General features: G+C 38.3%; 1 protein-coding gene across 1 annotated transcript in view; it reads right to left on the bottom strand.

Moving 5' to 3' along the window:
- The window catches only part of LOC140936321 (uncharacterized), a 161,137-nt gene that overhangs the window by 24,012 nt on the left and 128,200 nt on the right, over positions 1-8,925 (bottom strand). The gene's annotated exons all lie outside the window — the stretch shown is intronic.

Consider the following 8,925-nt stretch of genomic DNA (forward strand, 5'->3'; position numbering starts at 1 on the left):
GTGACCGGTGACCGGCCGCAAAGCGCCAGACAAAGGCCCGGTCGGGTGGACATTCGATTTTACTTGAAACTATATTTTGCCACCATAGCACTGCTTTTGTACTTTAATGTTTATACTTTTAGCCATTTATATCAATTATAACAAAGCCTATCTCGTATCACTCTTAAGCATAAATTTTATAGAAGTTGTAGATTTGATATAGGCATTTTAGACATTTAATAAAAGTTGTCTTTTTTAAGTGCAAGTTTTTTTGCCTTCTCTTAGGGATATAATATAAATGGAAGATTTGATATAGGCATTTATGACATTTAATAACAGTTGTTGTAGTTTAAGTGCAAGTTTTTTGCCTTCTCTTAGGGTAAGCAATAAAGAGTTTGTAGGTTTTTAATACTGTTCTTAAAATCTCATTAACACTTTTAATGCAGCTTTTTAAGCTCAGTCAACCGGATCAAAACATCCAATCTCTCTCCCGGTCGTCCGCACATTTATAAGCCCTTGCAAACCCCTCACGATTTGGTATAAGTTGAGTTCTACAATAACTACGAACCTTCATGGTACGTGGAAATCAAATGTGGGAGCCTACGTGGGATTCCTGTTTGATGTACCTCTTCCTTTCAGTTAAGTTGTATGCAAACCTCTTTTTACATTTGAAAAGCCTTTCATGCGGTCAATTCTTCCTTGCGTATTCAAATGCCACCGAGAACTCCGTTCACATGACATCTCATGATTATATCGAAAGTGAAAGTAGTCATTCATGACATTATTTTCGTTTTCAGAGCACGTACAGGAATTTCTTTCACTTGACCTTTCTCCTGCGGCACCTTCAGTTCTGCTAAATATAATGATGATATGCGTGAATGTCCATCGCAGCTCTCTAACCAAAAACGTTATGATTCTTTTTAAGGGCGTCGATAAAACCAGGAACATGGATCATTCCGGAACATCCCGGAACATGAAAAAATAAAAATAATTTTCATGAAAAAAAAATATTAATAATAATGATGATAATAATAATAATAATAATAATAATAATAATAATAATAATAATAATAATAATAATGTAACAATTAATAAATACCGTAAAATAACAAAAAACCGAAAAAGAAAGAAACAAAGAAAAAGAAACTCGAATCATCTCCGGGTATGAGAAAACAATATTTTATCGCAGATAATTTGTCGGGCGAGGGTCCATGCAAATGACAGTAATGAGTGAAGGTTTGCTTCTAAAATCAAAATATATTAAAATGGGTCGCGAGGAGGGGGGGGGTTTCAAGCTTTCCTCACACAGCCACCCCTCGTAATTGTTTGCCATGCGGTTTAACGGTTATCCATTTACGGCTTTGCCAACCTAAGAAGAGCTTAAGGGCTCGTCGCTTTGGACTTGAGTAGATAAGATTCACATTCGCCGTGAATAAGTTGCAGTGAGTGGCAGTGGTAGCGCAGCGGTAGTTTCTAACTGTTATCAGTTAGCCTGAATTGGAAGACGGAACCAAATGCTCCGAGATGATGATATATTTAGCAAGGTGGAACAAAGAAACAAAGAAACAAAGACGGACGGCTCCTTTCCTTTCTATTCACCTTTGAGCCGGACACGTAACAAACGGATACTGATATATTCAAACCTTTACGCGTCTTCGATAAATTAGGCTTGGGTTCGAAATATGGGGGGGGGGGGACAGCGTTTCAGCACACAGAGTGGAAAAAAGTGCAGAGTCACAGGGGATGCCCAAATTAAATCACAGCGGTGATCGCCATCCTCAACAAGGCGGGAAAAAAGAGAGGACTGTAAACTACCTTGAATTTCAGCCGTTTCCACGAGTCGCAAACTCCTCTTGCGACTCGAGGAGACGTCTGAAATATCGGGCTGACTGTAAACAGTATAGAAACTACTACTAATGTGGTTACTGTCAACTAAAATCGAAAGACAGGAGTCCCTTAGCTATTCTTAAGTTCACAGAGCCTAGTCTGTAAGTAATTCATGTCAACCTCAAGAAAGCAAAGCACATCAAGTAAGCACATGTTGGTTATATATAACTATTTGTTGGCTTGACATGAGTCGAGAATAAAGTTTGTTGATGATACCACAGACCTTGAAATAATCCCTACGAACAGTGCCAGTCTACTCAATTTTGTTACAAACGATATCTAAGCTTTTTCTGAAGATCACAGAATGAAATTAAACCCTACTAAATGCAAAGAGATGCTAATTAATTTTATGAGTAATCATAATTTTATTGTGAATCCTATTGTAATTGGTAGAAACACAATTGAGAGAGTCATGACATGTAAGTTACTAGGCGTTTATGTAAGTAATGACCTGAAATGGAACCATCATGTAGAAGTTATAGTACAGTGCAAAAGGGAAACAGGAGGCTTTACTCTTTAAGGGTCCTTAAGCAATGTGGTACACCTCCAGCTTCACTGGCTAAGGTTTATACAACCATTGTTCGTCCTGTTCTAGAATATGCTGCCCCTGTCTGGCAAAATATACCAGATTTTCTATCTTATAAGATTGAGAGCATTCAGAAAAGGGCTATGCGCATCATTTTTCCTTTAATGAATTACAACGAGGCATTAAATGCCCTTAATTTAACAACTCTAAGTGACAGACGCGCCCATCTATGCCAGGTTTATATTGATAGACTCCGGAATGAGAATCACCCCTTGCATTTTATGCTTCCCAAACAAGAGGAGGTTGTGCATAATTATAATCTTAGATCTGGCATTAGCCGCTTCACGCGTCCTACCTGTAGGACCAAGCGCACGCAAGAGCTAGTTTGTCACGCATAAGCATACCTAGTGGCTTGTACAATTATATTTTCTAGTATTTATTGGATTTATTGTATTATATTTTAGTATTATATGTTTTGTAAATAGCTCTGTAATTCAGCCATTCTGTATATTGCTGCAATGAGTCTTAATAAACAGTCATTATTATTATTATTATTATACTTAATTACCGACTTGGCTTGACATGACAGACCATCGCAGAGCCGTAAATGGTTAACCGCCAAATGATTAACTCATGGCAAACAATTACAAGAGGTAGCTGTGTGAGTAAAGCTAATCAATACGTAATCAGTATTTTTTTTCATGAAAATTACTTTTATTTTTTCATGTTCCAGGATGACTGCCCGTATCGATTTCTGCGTATATTTCTTTGCCGTTCACAAAAGACTTAGTCTTTATTAAACAATATCAGGCCTCTTCTCACTGTCTTGCCTTTTAACCTGTAGGCGAAACTGAAAGCGATCCATTTCCGACCCCTGCGTCGAAGCAAGAGAGAGGTTCTTTTCATTTAGATATTTCTTTTTTATGGCCTCAAAAAACACTAAAATCCAAGGGTAATCGTCTGCTAAAATTGTTGCATTTTTTTCTGTCCTCATCCGGGACACTTTAAATGAGAGGCCGTGTATATCTGCTTCGACAATTAAAATATGACCCCACGTACGATATTAGATAGTAAAGTGCAATGGTTATGAAACCCGTTAACCGTCTTTGTAATATATATGTATGTTTTTGCTGGCTTTTTTGGACTTGACCCGTGCACCACATTAACTAACATTCCTTTGATTTTAAACTTACAAAAACATCGCATTAATTTATTCAGCCGAATTTTTATGAACAAAAATGTGCACGTTCAGGGAGTTCCCAAAATAATCTGCAGCACTTTTGTTTCCATCTTTGATGTTTGTCAGCTTTTATAACCAGTCTCCTCTACTAACTATGGTCCCAGCAATGTTTTAAATATTCGCCTTGCCTTAGTTTTCCACTTTCATAATCAGTCTCCTCTACGGTTCTACCAATGTTGTAAAAGATTAGTCAGGGGGACCCCAGGTAGGTGAGGTAACCCGCCTATCCACATAATCTCTCATTTTAATTTGATCACGTGGGGTGACCCGCCACGTTACCGCACCTATCTGGGGTCCCCCACTTACATGTCCCCCACTTTATTCCCAGCGTTCTCTCTCTCACGCTGTATTGAGATTGGACACCGACAGTCTCGTCCTGTTGATGAATGCTCTCAAGAGAAAAGGGAGAGTTTGGGTAGGGAAAAAATACATACAGGACGAAACTTAATGGCTGGCGAAAGAGAGAACGCCAGAGAAAGGAATATCAGGCGCTGTATTTATACTACAACGCTTCGCAAGATCGATAGAATGGCATTATTTATTCCGTCTCATCTCCTTTTTTACGTGAGAGGTGAGACCGCTGAGAATAGGGTCTTAGTTGCACGACGATTTGTTGACAAAAACAGCAACAACAAAAACAGATCAAACCGATAAATTTTAGACCAACTAAAGCAAAGCCCATCTACTGTCACAACACAACTGCCACAATTGTCTGTGGGTAATTTAAAAGTTCGATCATATTTACGGTCGCCACTTGCGGCCAAGAGAGAGTGGACAGTGCTTAACCGAGGTCAAACATTTGAAGCGTTCAGTCTTTGTTTTATATGTAGAGGATATTTCCTCTATTAAGAGGAATAATGTACAGGGATGTATAAAACGATTATTTTATTAAACTATCTTTGCATTTTTCTCTCAATTAGTAATAAGCTTTTGCCGTTGAAATCGCTTCTCGCTCAAGTGAACTTGACAAATGCCGCGGGCAGTAACACCACTTCCAGTTTTCAAACACCCAGAACTCTTAAGACGTTTTTCCGAGGTAAAGATTTAGTAAATAAAGAGAGCTTTAATAATACGTTTAACTTTGAAAGTGAAAGTAATAACCCTAGCTTTGAAGTACTTTGCACATGTTAATACGTTTAACTTTGAAAGTGAAAGTAATAACCCTAGCTTTGAAGTACTTTGCACATGTTGCATAACTGTTGCAAATTTTCAATTTCTCTCGTGTTGACGCAGTAAAAGACATTGCGCACGCATTCCTACCTCAAGTGATCCGAGTAAACAAAAAACGTACTATCAAGGGGGCGGGGTACACGTGAACTAAGGGTTCAGCTACGGACGTGACCATGCAATAACAGGGAACTTAAGCAACGACGACGGTGACGTCAAAGAGGACAGCAAAAAAGCAATAGGTTTAGCTTGGCAAACAGCAGCTCTGCACGTGCATCACGCCTTTTTTTGTACATTTCTTTACCGTCACTGCACGACTACGACGTGAAAATACCTAATTTCATGTTTTATGGAGGACGTGAACACAAACTGGATTACGAGTAGTCCCTCATTTTTCCTCAGGGATAGTAGAGCGAGCGAAACGCGAGCGCGCGTGAAAATCACGGGACTACTCGTAGTCTAACACAAGCCAACCACTTTCTTTTTCTTTTCCTGAACTTCGATACAGTTCTTTAGAATTCATCTCCAGAGAAAACTGCCGACATTTGATAAATTGAACGCCATCCGCCATGGAATAAGCGCGATAAAGTTTGAAGCAGCGCGACTTCACTTTTTAAGTGACGTTTTCGTCTCCGTCACCGTCGTCGTTGCTTAAGCTCCCTAATGACTCATGACACCGCTAAGGCAAAGATCCCTGAAATGTTAAAAAAAGAACTTTGGTGAGTCACGTTCACGCCAGTATTAGAGTTTATTAACATGCACTGCATCATAAAGAAACAGGAAAAACATACTGAAATTATCACATTGACGAAGAAAACTGCATCAAAAGCTTTGCACTGTCAAAGAAAAAGGGTGAAGGAGGGTTCTCTAAGAGTAGCTTTAAAAAGGTACATATTACGATTTTTTTTAACCAGATTAATTTAAAACATTGAAGAGTCAAAATATTCAAATTTCAGTCTTAGCTGGCATACCGGTGAATCAAACGCCGAAATGCGAGTGACATACTGTGAAATTTAAAAACGATGCTTGAGAATGCCACGTTCGTTTAGTGTACTCGAATCACTGGATTCTATACTTGAAAACAAAATACAAAGTAAAATACCAAGGTAATTAATGCTTAATTAGTGAAATCAGATAAAATAGTCCTCATTTTTTGCATCTTTAATTTCTCCTTCTAAAATTATGTCGTGTGGAAAGGGCCAAAGTATTAGAATTTAGCATCCGACACGTCACTATAGAAACAAAATGATACCGATATCAAAAACACTTCCCCAAAGAGGGTTGCTTTAATAGTCTATTATAATAGCTAAACGTTACCTTTCAAGTGCACCGAACAAATCTGTTTAAAAGTGGCTGCTACAAACAGGTAGAAAGGAAGTGGGCTAAAATTAAAACTTGCGCACGTTTGGCTGACCTTTCAAAGCTCTTTAGTATGGTAAAGCTAATTCAATATACCGTTCAAAAACCATTGATGATGGTAATTTGCGGGCACCTTGGAGGATGAAGATCGAGAAGAGTTTTCTGCTTGTCATTAAAGACGCTTGCACTACAAACTCCCTGAGATCAGTCGCCAACGTATCATGTCATCATGTGCATGCAAATTACAATGATCAAGGAGGAGGGAAACCTAAAACTTAGAGAAAGCTCTCAGAAAGGCTCTGGCGAACGTTCAATGACCCTGAAGGAGGATTATGTCATCGAAGAAGTTAAATTTTGCGGATGGAAAATTGCATTTAACAAAATTTTATGTCCCCATAAACCAGCTTAACTTATTTAGCTTTAAAATCGTTTACTCTAGGAAATGTTACGGTCGTAGGTCTCTAGTCTAGTAAGAAAGGAAGTAAATCATTAAGGAATGCTACGTTCAGTTTATGCTGACTAATGACATTGCTAGTCAAAGGAAACGGGTGATGCTAGAGCTAAATATATTCCACCCACGTTATAATGACTGCACGGTAAGGAAAAAATGGTCGCTGCTGAACTATACTCACCAACTGAATTCTCCTCAGGAAGCTATCGAAGCAACAATTTGCAAAGCAATTCCCTCGGTTTAGATAAACAGCAACGCAAGTTCTATGAAATTCGACAAACTCAATGATTTGTCTGACTCAGATAAGGGGGAAACCCCCCGCCCTCAGAATCTGCTGAATTTCAGTAGAGATAAGGTCGTAAGCATTTTAATGACCCATTCTTGCCGACTCCATGAACTATTGTAAGCTTGTTGTAGCAGCGACGACAATGCTAAACTTTACACTTTCGTTAGCCACAGGTTACAGTCTCAGGCTACTCTGCGATACAAATTCTGTTTTTAAAATATTATTGTAAATTGCAACTTGTTTCCGGGTTGTTAAACAAGAAGTGACGCGAGGTTTAGGACACATCAAAATGAAAACAAATAAATAGTCTAAAAAAACAATGAAAAGTGGAATCCTGATTTTGCGAACCACGTTGGGAGAAGTAATCGATTCTACTAACCAGGAAGTTTGAAAACTCGAGGGCAATTTTATACAGCATGCAGTGTTTGACTGGTGAAGGGAAGTTACGTTTGGTTTGAATTACCGAGAATTTTGAAAATTAACCCGAGGGTTCGAGAAAGTGGGATCAAAATTCATCAAAATTCATGGTGGGTTATTAAGACTTGCAACCCATCCTAATATTTACACACCATTTCTTGGCATAAAAAGGTCATAAACGGTCACGTGAAAATACAAGGCTGACGTCATCGCCCACGTCCTCAAATTGCACCATCACATCAAGCACTCTCGCGAGTCATTCATTAAATCATACACTCGCGCTATTATGGTACGATGTCGTATCAAAGTTATAACACTGTTTTAAAAACAGTGGAACAAAACGAGAGTTTTTAAATATCCGACTTTCGGGGGAAGGGGTTAGCATACAGCGACGTCTTGGAGTAAACTGTGCAGCATATTTGCTTTGCGGAGGTGAACAGCTAACCGATGATATTCGCCAGAGAGTTGCTAAACATGAACAGTTGGTAAGTTCACTTGATCCCCAATTAATTTATTGAAACGTATATTTGTTTTCTTATTTTCAGTTTATTGAGTCATAAAGCTTCAGAGAAAGCCTGTAGTCTGGAAAAAGTCTCTCGGAAGACGTAGACTGCAGCTTCGATAGACAGTTAGGGTCCCGGAATATATTGGAGCAAGTATTTATTAATAAGTACGCTGAAAATATCACTGGCAAATGATAAGGTAAGAAAAGCGAGCGCCGAGACTGATACAATATCTTGGGTAAACTCGTAGAATCTCAAACATTTCATTTTCCCTTAAACACTAGGTTTATTTTATTTTTTTTTTATGATTTTGATTGTCCTTGTTTTTGTGACGGCAAAGTCCCACAAAGTCCTACGAAAGGACCCACGAGGATGGATGACACAGGTGCATCATTTGCAAAAACAATGGTGAACTTCAGCTGATGTGTTATGATTATTAACAAACTAGTGATCCTTTTTCAAACGCCTCTAAGTTTATTCAGTACAAACGAAATCGGGGGTGGAACAAAAAAAACTAATGGACTGACTCGTTCTTCTTTGCCTTTTTTCTGACAAATATACAATAATCATTTCCTATTTTAACATGTACACGATGTATTCTTAGACAAGTGTGCATCATTGATTTTGCATCAGTAGTTACTTGGTAAAGCAAGTTTAAATTAAATTACGAATATTGCCCATTCATGCTCAACGCAAGATTTTAACATTGATGTTATAAACTTTCTTTTATACATGGTTAAAAGCCTCACCACCATAAGAAGAGACGGCACGGAACCTCGCAGACGAGTAATACTCCGTCTTTGCTAAAACAAGAAATAGCGTTTATTTTTAGAATTTTTTGTACGTTTAGAAAACAACAGAACTAAAATATGCATATTACGTACAACGTTTTTACCAACAGGTGTATGTCTATTGATATTTACTCCCTTTTGTCCGCTTTTGCACTTACGATGTATTATCCGTCTAAGCAGGGAAGGAATTCTCATACTGGGGTAGAGAAGGTAACAAGCGCATCAACCATTGAGATTTCTTTACGTAAAACACAATTATTCTGCCAGAGAAGATTGAATGTTCGAATTGGTTTTAAAATCTAAGCTAAACGAAAATCAC

This window comes from Porites lutea, chromosome 5 (genome assembly GCF_958299795.1).
Source record: "Porites lutea chromosome 5, jaPorLute2.1, whole genome shotgun sequence".
In the NCBI taxonomy this organism is placed as follows: domain Eukaryota; kingdom Metazoa; phylum Cnidaria; class Anthozoa; order Scleractinia; family Poritidae; genus Porites; species Porites lutea.